Here is a 15,077-nt window from a genome sequence, read left to right on the forward strand (position 1 = left end):
CGAGCTTGCCAACTCCTCTGCCTCCTCAAGCGCTTCCAGACGCCTACCGACACCACATGCTGCTGGCTGGCTGTCTGTTGTTACAATGGAATTTAAAAAAAAAAACAAACAAAAAACCCCAACTCTATTAAGATTTTCGATAGTTGGAAAATAATAATAAATTAAGATTTTCGATAGATTGAAAATAATGATAAATTGATTTTAGCAGGGCTGCTGAGTTAGCTTATAGGAGCGAGCTAAAGTAAGAAAGAAACACGCCGAAACACACCGACCGGCACCCCCGACGACGACCACGGGTAAACGGCGGGACTAACTGTGACTCTCTTAAGGTGTGAGGAGGCTTTGCCTCTTAAGCAAGTTTGACTGACGCCTACCGACACCGGTCAGGTCGGCGAGGCTCCCGGCGGCCCCGAGCGGGACCACAGGTTGCGGAAGGCGTCCAAGTGAGCGGCGGCGACGCCAGGAGGCCCCCGGGGTCGACTCCGCGGCCCCCGGGTCGGTGTGCGGGCCTCCAGAGCTCGATAAAGTAGTGGTGTCGCTAGCGGTCGAGAAGGCACTTTTCGACGCCTACTGCCACCCCCACATGGCGGTAGGCGCAAAACTGGAAAATCGCCGACCAGAAATGTCGCTTCGTATAATCGACGTTTTTTTTGACCACCATTTTCAGGTGTCGGAGGTGGGTCTGGACGAATACCAACACCATTTCTGGGGTTTCACAACCGCCCGGCTTCTCCGACATATGTTGGAAAGGAGTAGCGATCGAGCGAAGGGGGCTGTCGGTAGGCGGCCGCGGGTTGCATGTGTGCCCGGGACAGCACCCCCATCCAACTAAGGGGTGTCCCCCGGGGGCCAGGGGGACCTCGTCCAGGTCGGCCGGGCGCTTCCAGACGCCTACCGACACCGGTCAGGTCGGCGAGGCTCCCGGCGGCCCCGAGCGGGACCACAGGTTGCGGAAGGCGTCCAAGTGAGCGGCGGCGACGCCAGGAGGCCCCCGGGGTCGACTCCGCGGCCCCCGGGTCGGTGTGCGGGCCTCCAGAGCTCGATAAAGTAGTGGTGTCGCTAGCGGTCGAGAAGGCACTTTTCGACGCCTACTGCCACCCCCACATGGCGGTAGGCGCAAAACTGGAAAATCGCCGACCAGAAATGTCGCTTCGTATAATCGACGTTTTTTTTGACCACCATTTTCAGGTGTCGGAGGTGGGTCTGGACGAATACCAACACCATTTCTGGGGTTTCACAACCGCCCGGCTTCTCCGACATATGTTGGAAAGGAGTAGCGATCGAGCGAAGGGGGCTGTCGGTAGGCGGCCGCGGGTTGCATGTGTGCCCGGGACAGCACCCCCATCCAACTAAGGGGTGTCCCCCGGGGGCCAGGGGGACCTCGTCCAGGTCGGCCGGGCGCTTCCAGACGCCTACCGACACCGGTCAGGTCGGCGAGGCTCCCGGCGGCCCCGAGCGGGACCACAGGTTGCGGAAGGCGTCCAAGTGAGCGGCGGCGACGCCAGGAGGCCCCCGGGGTCGACTCCGCGGCCCCCGGGTCGGTGTGCGGGCCTCCAGAGCTCGATAAAGTAGTGGTGTCGCTAGCGGTCGAGAAGGCACTTTTCGACGCCTACTGCCACCCCCACATGGCGGTAGGCGCAAAACTGGAAAATCGCCGACCAGAAATGTCGCTTCGTATAATCGACGTTTTTTTTGACCACCATTTTCAGGTGTCGGAGGTGGGTCTGGACGAATACCAACACCATTTCTGGGGTTTCACAACCGCCCGGCTTCTCCGACATATGTTGGAAAGGAGTAGCGATCGAGCGAAGGGGGCTGTCGGTAGGCGGCCGCGGGTTGCATGTGTGCCCGGGACAGCACCCCCATCCAACTAAGGGGTGTCCCCCGGGGGCCAGGGGGACCTCGTCCAGGTCGGCCGGGCGCTTCCAGACGCCTACCGACACCGGTCAGGTCGGCGAGGCTCCCGGCGGCCCCGAGCGGGACCACAGGTTGCGGAAGGCGTCCAAGTGAGCGGCGGCGACGCCAGGAGGCCCCCGGGGTCGACTCCGCGGCCCCCGGGTCGGTGTGCGGGCCTCCAGAGCTCGATAAAGTAGTGGTGTCGCTAGCGGTCGAGAAGGCACTTTTCGACGCCTACTGCCACCCCCACATGGCGGTAGGCGCAAAACTGGAAAATCGCCGACCAGAAATGTCGCTTCGTATAATCGACGTTTTTTTTGACCACCATTTTCAGGTGTCGGAGGTGGGTCTGGACGAATACCAACACCATTTCTGGGGTTTCACAACCGCCCGGCTTCTCCGACATATGTTGGAAAGGAGTAGCGATCGAGCGAAGGGGGCTGTCGGTAGGCGGCCGCGGGTTGCATGTGTGCCCGGGACAGCACCCCCATCCAACTAAGGGGTGTCCCCCGGGGGCCAGGGGGACCTCGTCCAGGTCGGCCGGGCGCTTCCAGACGCCTACCGACACCGGTCAGGTCGGCGAGGCTCCCGGCGGCCCCGAGCGGGACCACAGGTTGCGGAAGGCGTCCAAGTGAGCGGCGGCGAGAAGCGGAGGCCCCCGGGGTCGACTCCGCGGCCCCCGGGTCGGTGTGCGGGCCTCCAGAGCTCGATAAAGTAGTGGTGTCGCTAGCGGTCGAGAAGGCACTTTTCGACGCCTACTGCCACCCCCACATGGCGGTAGGCGCAAAACTGGAAAATCGCCGACCAGAAATGTCGCTTCGTATAATCGACGTTTTTTTTGACCACCATTTTCAGGTGTCGGAGGTGGGTCTGGACGAATACCAACACCATTTCTGGGGTTTCACAACCGCCCGGCTTCTCCGACATATGTTGGAAAGGAGTAGCGATCGAGCGAAGGGGGCTGTCGGTAGGCGGCCGCGGGTTGCATGTGTGCCCGGGACAGCACCCCCATCCAACTAAGGGGTGTCCCCCGGGGGCCAGGGGGACCTCGTCCAGGTCGGCCGGGCGCTTCCAGACGCCTACCGACACCGGTCAGGTCGGCGAGGCTCCCGGCGGCCCCGAGCGGGACCACAGGTTGCGGAAGGCGTCCAAGTGAGCGGCGGCGACGCCAGGAGGCCCCCGGGGTGGACTCCGCGGCCCCCGGGTCGGTGTGCGGGCCTCCAGAGCTCGATAAAGTAGTGGTGTCGCTAGCGGTCGAGAAGGCACTTTTCGACGCCTACTGCCACCCCCACATGGCGGTAGGCGCAAAACTGGAAAATCGCCGACCAGAAATGTCGCTTCGTATAATCGACGTTTTTTTTGACCACCATTTTCAGGTGTCGGAGGTGGGTCTGGACGAATACCAACACCATTTCTGGGGTTTCACAACCGCCCGGCTTCTCCGACATATGTTGGAAAGGAGTAGCGATCGAGCGAAGGGGGCTGTCGGTAGGCGGCCGCGGGTTGCATGTGTGCCCGGGACAGCACCCCCATCCAACTAAGGGGTGTCCCCCGGGGGCCAGGGGGACCTCGTCCAGGTCGGCCGGGCGCTTCCAGACGCCTACCGACACCGGTCAGGTCGGCGAGGCTCCCGGCGGCCCCGAGCGGGACCACAGGTTGCGGAAGGCGTCCCAAGTGAGCGGCGGCGACGCCAGGAGGCCCCCGGGGTCGACTCCGCGGCCCCCGGGTCGGTGTGCGGGCCTCCAGAGCTCGATAAAGTAGTGGTGTCGCTAGCGGTCGAGAAGGCACTTTTCGACGCCTACTGCCACCCCCACATGGCGGTAGGCGCAAAACTGGAAAATCGCCGACCAGAAATGTCGCTTCGTATAATCGACGTTTTTTTTGACCACCATTTTCAGGTGTCGGAGGTGGGTCTGGACGAATACCAACACCATTTCTGGGGTTTCACAACCGCCCGGCTTCTCCGACATATGTTGGAAAGGAGTAGCGATCGAGCGAAGGGGGCTGTCGGTAGGCGGCCGCGGGTTGCATGTGTGCCCGGGACAGCACCCCCATCCAACTAAGGGGTGTCCCCCGGGGGCCAGGGGGACCTCGTCCAGGTCGGCCGGGCGCTTCCAGACGCCTACCGACACCGGTCAGGTCGGCGAGGCTCCCGGCGGCCCCGAGCGGGACCACAGGTTGCGGAAGGCGTCCAAGTGAGCGGCGGCGACGCCAGGAGGCCCCCGGGGTCGACTCCGCGGCCCCCGGGTCGGTGTGCGGGCCTCCAGAGCTCGATAAAGTAGTGGTGTCGCTAGCGGTCGAGAAGGCACTTTTCGACGCCTACTGCCACCCCCCACATGGCGGTAGGCGCAAAACTGGAAAATCGCCGACCAGAAATGTCGCTTCGTATAATCGACGTTTTTTTTGACCACCATTTTCAGGTGTCGGAGGTGGGTCTGGACGAATACCAACACCATTTCTGGGGTTTCACAACCGCCCGGCTTCTCCGACATATGTTGGAAAGGAGTAGCGATCGAGCGAAGGGGGCTGTCGGTAGGCGGCCGCGGGTTGCATGTGTGCCCGGGACAGCACCCCCATCCAACTAAGGGGTGTCCCCCGGGGGCCAGGGGGACCTCGTCCAGGTCGGCCGGGCGCTTCCAGACGCCTACCGACACCGGTCCGGCGAGGCTCCCGGCGGCCCCGAGCGGGACCACAGGTTGCGGAAGGCGTCCAAGTGAGCGGCGGCGACGCCAGGAGGCCCCCGGGGTCGACTCCGCGGCCCCCGGGTCGGTGTGCGGGCCTCCAGAGCTCGATAAAGTAGTGGTGTCGCTAGCGGTCGAGAAGGCACTTTTCGACGCCTACTGCCACCCCCACATGGCGGTAGGTGTAAAATCGGAATAGACCGGACCAGGAATGTCGAGGGGGAAAAAAATGACAAAGTCCTGGTGTGCCTAGGCGTCGAGAAGGCACTTTGCGACGCCTACCGACATCCCCATGTGGCAGTAGGCGTAAAACTGGAAAATCGCCGACCAGAAATGTCGCTTCGTATAATCGACGTTTTTTTTGACCACCATTTTCAGGTGTCGGAGGTGGGTCTGGACGAATACCAACACCATTTCTGGGGTTTTCCAGTTTGAAAGTTTTATAAAACATGTTCGGTAGGAAGCACACTTTGGTGTGTCGGTTCGTCGGAGCAGCGACTCTTTGCCTCGTGGTGGTCCGGAACGTCTCTACGGGCTTGTCGCAAAGGCGTCAGAAAGTGGCATCTCCGCCGCCTAGGGCTGTCACCGTTATCGCTGTCGCCGCGCTCCAACTTGTTTTGATCCGCCGCCTTCGTTCCTGCCAACCGTGCGCCCGCTCATCGTCGTTAGGTTATAATACGTGGTACGTGTGTGTGCTTCTCCGTGGACCTAGGGCTGCTCGACGTGTCGAACGATATGTTGGAACAACTAACGGCTCCTTTTCCTGGTTCCATAGTCGTCGTGGTACCCGCGTCGTCAGCCATATCTATGTCCACCATGTTTAGCCGATACGTTTGCTGCAGCTTCTGCTTCCGCCTCAGCGTTCGCCGCTCTCAGCCGCCGCTGTTGTTGCTGCCGTTCTGCCATTCAACCACTACCTGCGAATCTTTCGATGATCGGCCGAACGACCCATCGCTGTGCGACCGATAAATCCTCCGGATTAGGGAGAAACGCCGCCGCTCTCTGCCGCCGTCGAACGGAAAAACGTACATTGTAACGAACGAACGAACGAACGAATTAACGAACGAGCGAACAAACAAACAAAAATAGCCGCGGGGGATGCACTATGTAGATCCTGATCCCCTTGTAACCATACGTACGTTGTTCGATGCTCTCCCGTCCTGGAAGTCGCCGCAGCAAACAGGAGGATGAGCAGCAGCAGGCGCCGCCGCCGTAACCGCCGCCTGCCTGCCGCCTCCTACTCCTGTCAGCGTCCGATCTCACAGCCGTGTGAACGTTCGCTGACACCCGATTTCTTTCCGTCTGGCAAAACCTTGGACGTCCCGCTCGCGGTACACGTGCTGCAGCGACTTCTCGTCCGACAACGCATAAGCGTCGACGTCTGCCGCCGCATCTTCTGATACGTGGACGGTGATAGCGCTAGTCCCTTCTTGCGCCACCTCCACCTTTGTTAGCGCCAAAGAAGATCGATCGAGCAGTCGTGGTCGCAGTCGATTAACCCGTTTTCACCGTCCGCAGTTCCCAAGCCGCCGATCAAGTCGTTGCTCTTCTTGTTCGTTCTTCCCATACCGTCGATTTGCACGGCTGCCGGATGAGCCATCCTCTGTCCGGCGAAGCGCTCACGTCAGTGATCGATACTTGCACCGACAGTCCTCCCGCTCGCGACTCGGTGCTCGAATCGGACTCGTTCGTTTTTATCTCGATGCGATTGTGAAAAGGGGGACCGGTCGTCAATGTCGTGTGTGTCGACGATGTTGTTCGCCCGGTCCGCCGCGTTGTTGTCGTTTTTTTTTTTTTTTTTTTCCCCTAACGTTCGCCGTCGCACGGACGAAAGGGTGAGAAAAAAAAAAAAGCTCGAAAAAGCCGCCCAAAAAAATCGGACCGAGGAGCCGCTTGCGAGAACGCGCCATGTGCACGTTGTCTCTCCTCGGTTTTCCGAGCACGAACACGACGCCGGTCGGTCGGTCGGTCGACGAAGGCGACGACGAAGGTGACGGGAAAATTTACGCCGCCGCTGCCCTGGTCCAGCTCCTCCCCGATGACGGCTGTGATGTTGACGTTGACGTTGGCGACGACGACGACGACGACGGAGACGACGACGACGACGAGACGGCATCGATGGCGACCACGATGACGACGACCTCGACGAGTTCAGTCTGCACCTTGACCTCCGATGTCCGTGTGCACTGCCGTCGTGCTGTTTGTCGTTTGTCGTATGTATCGCTGTCAAGGGTGCCGTTGTCGTTGTTGTTGTCGACGTTGTTGCTTGCTCTCTCGTCTCGGTCGGTTGGTACGTTGATGACGACGACGACGACGACGAAGACGACGACGACGACGACGAGACGGCATCGATGGCGACCACGATGACGACGACCTCGACGATTCCAGTCTGCACCTTGACCTCCGATGTCCGTGTGCACTGCCGTCGTGCTGTTTGTCGTTTGTCGTATGTATCGCTGTCAAGGGTGCCGTTGTCGATGTTGTTGTTGTCGACGCTGTCGTCTGTTCTCTCTTCTCGGCCGGCTGTGACGTGGACGTTGACGACGACGACGACGAGACGGAATCGATGGCGACCACGATGACGACGACCTCGGCGAGTTCAGTCTGCACCTTGACCCTCGATGTCCGTGTGCACTGCCGTCGTGCTGCTTGTCGTTTGTCGTATGTATCGCTGTCAAGGGTGCCGTTGTCGTTGTTGTTGTCGACGTTGGTCGCTTTCGTTCTTTGAGTCTCGGTCTCGGTCCAAGTCAGGGGAGAAACAAAAAAGAGGCCATCAGCGCGGGCAGCGCGCTTCTACTGACGGCGAACCCCCTCGAAAAATAAATAAACACGTGCCCGTCGTTGTAGTTGTCTGTCTTATGTCGGTCGGTCGGTCGGTCGGTCTGTCGTTCTGTCGAAACAAAGTCCCAAATTCCAACGATACCTGGTTGATCCTGCCAGTAGTCATATGCTTGTCTCAAAGCTTAAGCCATGCAAGTGTAAGTTCACGCCACGCATTAGAACGGGCGAAACCGCGAATGGCTCAGGAACCGGACCTAATCCTCGGGACCGTATTCCTCCTCGGAGGCGATGGATAACTGTGGCAATTCTAGAGCTAATACATGTGACACAGGCCGCGATCGGTCGGCGCGCCGTCGTCGCCACGCCTCGCGCGCTGGCACCCGCGTCGGCCGTTCCGGGTCGCGGCGCTACATATTAGACTGAGACCGATGCGCGTCATTCCGTCCTCCCGTCGTCGGCGTTCCCGCTCGCGGGTCCGTTCGGTGGCGGGGCTCATAGGGCGGCGCGCTCCGCTTTGGTGACTCTGGATAACTCACTGGTCGATCGCACGAGCTTTCACGCCCGGCGACGGGTCTCTCGAGGGTCCGCCCTATCAACTGTCGACGGTCGGTTAAGTGCCTACCGTGGTTACTACGGGTAACGGGGAATCGGGGTTCGATTCCGGAGAGGGAGCATGCGAAACGGCTACCACATCCAAGGAAGGCAGCAGGCGCGCAAATTACCCACTCCCGGCACGGGGAGGTAGTGACGAAAAATAACGACGCGGGACTCTGTCGAGGCCCCGCGATCGGAATGAGTACACTTCAAATCCGTTAACGAGGACCAACCGGAGGGCAAGTCTGGTGCCAGCAGCCGCGGTAATTCCAGCTCCGGTAGCGTATATTAAAGTTGTTGCGGTTAAAAAGCTCGTAGTCCGAACTCGGGTTCGTGGTCGCGCAAGCGGCCCCGGGGCGGCGGCGCCATCGTCCGTCGTTGACTTTGGTCGTCCGTTCGCATTCCCGGCCCTTTCCGCCGGTGTCAACCGCTAGCATACCCGCCACGCGGTCCTGCCGGCGAGGTGGACGAGGAGGTCGTGATCGGGATCCGGGAAAAAAAAAACAAGTGGTCGTCGGTTCGGTTCCGGGAGTAGTCTAACGGGGGGGTGCTACGTGTGTGTGTTTGGGTGCGTTCATTCGCATCCCCGCACTCTGACCCCCGCGCTTCTCTCCCTCTCCCTTTCCGCGCGTTCCTCTTTTTTTTTGAACCCCCCGGTCCGCTCCGAGTCCCTGCTTCGTGTCTTGTCTGCGCGCGTGTTGCGGTCGGCGGTTTCTCCTCCAAGGGTGCTCTTAACCGAGTGTCCGCGGCGGCCGGTACGTTCACTTTGAAAAAATTAGAGTGCTCAGAGCGGGCTGTTCAAGCTTGCATACGATAAGCATGGAATGATGGAAGAGGGCCTCGTCTACGTCTGTCGGTCTCCGTCTACGGCGAGGCAATGATCGAAGGGAGCGGTCGGGGCCACTCGTATTGCGACGTTAGAGGTGAAATTCTTGGATCGTCGCAAGACGAACTGCAGCGATGGCGTGTGGCAAGCACGTTTTCCTCGATCAAGAGCGAAAGTCGGAGGTTCGAAGACGATCAGATACCGTCGTAGTTCCGACCGTAAACGATGCCGACCGGCGATCCGCCGGCGTTCGCTTCCATGACCCGGCGGGTAGCCTGCGGGAAACCAGAGTTCGGTTCCGGGGGGAGTATGGTTGCAAAGCTGAAACTTAAAGGAATTGACGGAAGGGCACCACCAGGAGTGGAGCCTGCGGCTTAATTTGACTCAACACGGGAAAACTCACCCGGTCCGGACACCGGTAGGATTGACAGATCGATAGCTCTTTCTCGATTCGGTGGGTGGTGGTGCATGGCCGTTCTTAGTTGGTGGAGCGATCCGTCTGGTTGATTCCGATAACGAACGAGACTCCGGCCTGCTAACTAGTGCGCCGATGTCAGTGATTTTTACGGCGGGCTCGGCGTCCTCCGTGGCGCTCGGGTCCGGGTCGGTTTTCTCACGCACTTCTTAGAGGGACGGGTGGCAGAAAGCCACACGAGGCGGAGCGATAACAGGTCTGTGATGCCCTTAGATGTCCGGGGCCGCACGCGCGCTACACTGGAGGTATCAGCGGGGACTTCGCCCCGGCCCGAGAGGGTTGGGAAACCTCTGAACCACCTCCCGTGATAGGGATCGGGGCCTGTAACCAACCCCGTGAACGAGGAATTCCCGGTAGGCGCGGGTCAACAGCCCGCGTCGATCACGTCCCTGCCCTTTGTACACACCGCCCGTCGCTACTACCGATCGAACGGTCCGGTGAGGTCCTCGGATCTGGCCGACGACGCCGCCGGGCAGTGCGCGACGTGTCCGTCACGACACTCGTGCATCTACGCCTCGGCGTTCGATGCCTGGAGAAGACGACCGAACCCGATCGTTTAGAGGAAGTAAAAGTCGTAACAAGGTTTCCGTAGGTGAACCTGCGGAAGGATCATTACCGTTTTCCCGTTCGAGACTGGTTTGTTGTTTTCCGGCCTACCTCCTCTGTCTGTCGGCGTCAACGCCTCGAATGCGTGCGCGCAAACAAACCTATAAAAGGCGGAGCGAGAGATAGATTTGTGGTGACGCGGAGGTTTTAAAGCCCCAGCTCTTCTTGCTTGCTTCCGCGTCTTACCACCTGTTTGTTTTTTCGCCCACCGCAAGTGATGGCCGCTTCTTCTTTGCCTTGTCGCCGCTTTATCGTTTTTTGTTTTTTTGCAGCCGCTGTGCCACCGCCGCTAGCTAAAAACAAACTACTCGCGACATTGCAATGCCGTCACGCCTCCTCGCACAGACCTCCTCGCACACTACTAAATCTATATAAACAAAAACTAATATAAAAAAACCCAAGTGCTGAACCCTGGGACGGGGGATCACTCGGCTCGTCCGTCGATGAAGAGCGCGGCCAGCCGCGAGAACTGATGCGAATTGCAGGACTCAGTGAACATCGACACCTCGAACGCACATTGCGGCCCCGAGATCCCTTGTCTCGGGGCCACGTCCGGTCGAGAGGCGGAACGTTACATGTCTTTCTCCGTTAACGAAACGACATCTTGCCGTCCCCGTGCCCGCCCGGTCCTCGGCACGGTGGTAACCGGGACGTCGCAGGAGCGAGTGACGAGGGGGAAGAAAAATAAAAAAAGAATTGACTCCTTTCAATGTCTTTTTTTTTTTTAAAACCCTCTCCGGCCTCCTCCTTCGTCTCCCGCTGGCAGACCGCGGAGTCTTTTCCCTTTTCGACCGCGTGAAGAAACACTGTGGAGGAGGAGCAGGAGGAGTCTGTCCGAAAGCAGCCGAAGGGAGAACAAAACAAAAAAAAAGCACCGACCTAACCGACTGCCGACGTAAGCGCCGCCTGCTCGTCTCGCTCTCTGCCTCATGAAGGTGTCTCTCAGCGACGCCTCGAGCAGCGCGACGAGCACGGCCGTCGCACCGTAAAAAGGTGGCCGCGTCGTAGGCAACGTCGGATGGGGAGGACCCAGGCTTTTTTTTAATTGTTGGCTTCTTCATTTTCGGTCGGACGGGCGCTATATCGGCCAGCCGTCGTCACACGGAGGGTACCGATCGAGATTCCTCTCCTCCAAACACCACACTCTACTAAAAACCGCCGCCCTCGGCTCGGACGAGACGACCCGCTGAACTTAAGCATATCGCTAAGCGGAGGAAAAGAAACCAACCGGGATTCCCTTAGTAACGGCGAGTGAACCGGGAGAAGCCCAACGCCGAATCCCGTCGCAAGTAAAAGGCTTCGGGACGTGTGGCGCATGGGTCGAAGGCAGCCGTTCGTTTTCGTCTCGCATAGTTCGGAGTTCCCTCGATCGGGGCCGCCCGCGGCGGGTGCCAGGCCCATTCGGTGCGGACGGCGAGCGACGGCCTTCGATCCGAGAGTCGGGTTGCTTGGGAACGCAGCCCAAATCGGGTGGTAAGCTCCATCCAAGGCTAAATACCGGGACGAGTCCGATAGTCGACAAGTACCGTGAGGGAAAGTTGAAAAGAACTTTGGAGAGAGAGTTCAAGAGAACGTGAAACCGCCCAGGGGTAAACGGGTGGGACCGCTCACCGCGATCGCGGGGGGACTCAGTCCGGTGCTGCCTAGGCTCGAGCCCAAACTCGATGTGTGTTCTTGAAAGAGAGGCCGTCGCGGCACAGGTCGTCGTTCGTCGTGTCCGCGGGGGACTCGTTCCCCGCGGTTCCAGCTTTTGTGCCCGCGTCGCCGACGAAGGAGACGGGCCGCGTGGATAGCGGGAAGGGAAACGTGGTGACGACCGTGGCGTCGGTAGGTGGCTGCGTCGGTTGGCTGCGACGGAGGGGACTCGTCCTCTCGATCGCTGCTGCCGCCGGGCCCTAACCCGCCGCATCCGTCGCCGCCGCTTCTTCTTTCCTCCTGCTCCCTCCGCGCGCGACTCCGCTGCACCCGTCCCCTTCATCATCGCTCGGCGTAATCATGGCGCGGGCGCTTCGGCGCGACCTCCGCGCGGCCGGCACCGGACGCACTTCCCCTCCGGTCCGTCGTCGCGACCCGTTCCCGGCGTGCAGGTCGAACACGCGGGTTTTTTTCCGTAGGCGGCAGGCGTTTCATCACCCTGAAAACCCCCGTCTTCCCACCTTGTGAAGTCGGGGGCCACCGGCCGTCGGGCCCGCGAACGTAACTGCCCCTTTCTGCCGGGAACGGAGGAAATCTGACACGATCCGTTACACGTGGCGAGCCGGTCCGTTTTGATCCCGCCGGAAGTCGCGTGCGGGCGACGCACTCTGTGTGTCGCTCCTTAGGCGCCCCACCGTCTCGGGCGCGTGCGCGATGAGAGGCGGGATAGGACTGGCGCGGCCTCGCCGTCACGCACCTCGCCGACGTTTCGGGTTCTTGTCGGGGGCAACCCCGCCCGCGCCCGTTTCCGTTTCCGGAGAGGTCGCTCGGCGACGCTTTTTTACTCGAGCCGCCCGCCACCCCGGGTCAGCGACGTGCATCGGCAACCCACCCGACCCGTCTTGAAACACGGACCGAGGAGTCCTGGCCGTTCGCGAGTCGTAGGGGCCACCTCTGACTAACCCCGAAGGCGAAGCGAAAGCGAGAGAGCGTGTAGGAGGGCGTCGATCGGGAGAGGTGTCGTGGCAAAGTCGTCCGGGGGTCGTCGGGGGGTGTCGTCGGTCTCGTGCCGTCGTCTTCTCCTCGCCTCACCCGCCTCCGAGCCGTGCCCGATCCCGCCGGCGCGGCGTTTTCGGCCTTCCGCCGTCGCTGCTGCGGTGCCCGCAACTTTTCCTTTTTTCTCTCTTCCCGAGAGAGATAGGAGAGGGAAGGCTCGTGGCTGACGTGCGGTTGTTTTTCCCTCCTCCCCGAGAGGGGACCGGCGCATCATCCAAAAAGGGGAATTGCCGGGCGCCAGCTTCCATATCCTCCTTCCGCCCATCGGTGAGATCCCGCGGCTTGAACTAGTCCTATTTTGTCGTCGAGTTTAGGCGCTGCGCGCGGGCGCATCACCCCCGGGTCGGTTTCCCCTTTTTCCGAGTACGACTCGGCCGACTCTGGCGTAGCGAGCGACCAGGGACCCGAAAGATGGCGATCCACGCCCGGTCGGGATGAAGCCAGAGGAAACTCTGGTGGAAGTCCGAAGCGCCTCTGACGTGCAAATCGATCGTCGGAACCGGGTGTAGGGGCGAAAGACCAATCGAGCCGTCTAGTAGCTGGTTCCCTCCGAAGTTTCCCTCAGGATAGCTGGCGCTCGATCGTCGCAATTCCATCCGGTAAAGCGAACGATTGGAGGCCCCGGGGCCGTTCACGGCCTCGACCTACTCTCGAACTCGGAACGGGTGGAACGGGCCGACTCTCCCGAACGACGGAGCCGACCCATCCGGCCGCCGCCGCCAGCACGCTTCGCTGGGCGGTTGGTCACCTCGAATGCGAGTGCCAAGTGGGCCACTTTTGGTAAGCAGAACTGGCGCTGTGGGATGAACCAAACGTCCGGCTAAGGTGCCTAACGCGACGCCCATGAGATCCCCGAAAGGGTGTCGGTCGATATAGACAGCAGGACGGTGGCCACGGAAGTCGGAATCCGCTAAGGAGTGTGTAACAACTCACCTGCCGAATCGACCGGCCCCGAAAATGGATGGCGCTGGAGCGACGGACCGATGCCGGACCGTCGCGGCGAGGAGCGATGAACTTTCGCGCCGAAACGATGCCGCGACGAGTAGGAGGGCGCCGCGGCGAGCACGGAAGCCTAGGGCGCGAGCCCGGGTGGAGCCGACCGCGGGTGCAGATCTCGGTGGTAGTAGCAAATATTCGAACGAGACCTTCGAAGACCGAAGTGGAGAAGGGTTCCGTGCCAACGGCGGTCGAGCACGGGTCAGTCGGTCCTAAGACGCGGGCGAAAGTCTTCCCGAAAGGCGCCGGATCCGTTATGAAAGGTGAAAGGAAAGCGAATCGAATCGAATCGAATCAAAAGCCCAAACAAAAAAAAAGCGGCCGGCCTCCCGTCGAAAGGGAATCGGGTTAATATTCCCGAACCCGGACTCGGAGAGGGCCCGGGGGTGGCGACGCTGTCGGCAGCGATGTCGGCGGCGCCCGTCGCTTCCCGGGCGAAACCGCGGTGACGCAAGCGAGCCCGGAGACGTCGCCGGGAGCCCCGGGAAGAGTTCTCTCTTCTTCGTAAAGGACCATGTCCGTGGAATCGGCTCGTCCGGAGATACGGAAAAGGTACCTGTAGAGCGCCGCGGCTCGGGCGGCGTCCGGTGCGCTTTCGGCGGCCCTGGAAAATCCGGGTCCGGTTTTCGCAGCTCTCGAGTCGGTCCGTACCCACCATCCGCAGCAGGTCTCCAAGGTGTACAGCCTCTCGTCGATGGCATCAATGTAGGTAAGGGAAGTCGGCAAAATGGATCCGTACCTTCGGGAAGAAGGATTGGCTCCGAGGACCGGGTCGGTCGGGCCGTGCCCGCGCGAAGCGAGGAACCGGTACGGGGCTGTAGCGTTCGCTCCGTTCGCGCTTTGCGGCGAAGGCATAGGGGCCGCGGCGGTCCGTTGTGCGGCGGCGTGTTCCGGTCAAGCGGTCGCGGTCAAGCGAGCGTGTGTTGCGGGTCGGAGAGCGATACGGGTGGGAGTCCGCCGTCGGGCGGCAGGAGTGTGGCGTCGACCAAAAACGGCGGGGGACCGTCGGCGGGGGTCGTCTTTCTGGCGGCGGCGGTTCAAGCGGCTTTTCTGCGGGGTGCTTCGCTCCGGGGTCGGGGTGGCGGCGGGCGGCTCCAATCCGTTCGTCGCAACGTCTCCGTCCTCCTCGAAAAGGGGTGAGGCTGCCTTGCGGACGTGTCGTCGTCGCTTTGCCGGTGCGGTCTTCGTCGGCACCTCCGACGCGGCGTCCTCCGCTCCTGCGCTGTCCGCGCGATGCTCCCTCTCTTCTCCGTCCTTCTAACTCCTCGTCGCGGCCGGTTCAAGGTTGCGTCGTCGCCACGGGACTCGTCCGCCTGCGGTACCGCCTCGTCGCTACCGGCGCGTCGGGTGGCGAGCAAAACGGCTCCTCGCCCGGGTCTTCGTGGAGCGCCACGGCTTCCAGCCCCTCTTCGGGTGAAGGCGGGTGCTGCTTCGCGGCAGCGTCCGTCCCTCTTCGCCCGTTGCTCAGCGTCTCTCTCGGCGTGGGGGCGTTCGTCCGGCAGCGAACGGTCAACTCGGAACTGGTACGGAC

General features: G+C 61.1%; 1 non-coding gene and 2 pseudogenes across 1 annotated transcript; all 3 read left to right on the top strand.

The window, feature by feature from the left end:
- Positions 1 to 7,497: 7,497 nt before the first annotated feature.
- Positions 7,498 to 9,868, top strand: LOC145273435 (small subunit ribosomal RNA; annotated as a pseudogene).
- Positions 9,869 to 10,267: 399 nt separating this feature from the next.
- On the top strand, positions 10,268 to 10,425 carry LOC145273376 (5.8S ribosomal RNA). The gene has a single exon (XR_013866369.1). It is a non-coding gene; the product is annotated as a 5.8S ribosomal RNA (ribosomal RNA).
- Positions 10,426 to 11,018: 593 nt separating this feature from the next.
- LOC145273219 (large subunit ribosomal RNA) overlaps positions 11,019 to 15,077 on the top strand; it is a 6,006-nt pseudogene continuing 1,947 nt past the window's right edge.

Source organism: Euprymna scolopes, unplaced genomic scaffold (assembly GCF_053919585.1).
Source record: "Euprymna scolopes isolate OS-2025 unplaced genomic scaffold, ASM5391958v1 sca1, whole genome shotgun sequence".
Lineage (NCBI taxonomy): Eukaryota > Metazoa > Mollusca > Cephalopoda > Sepiida > Sepiolidae > Euprymna > Euprymna scolopes.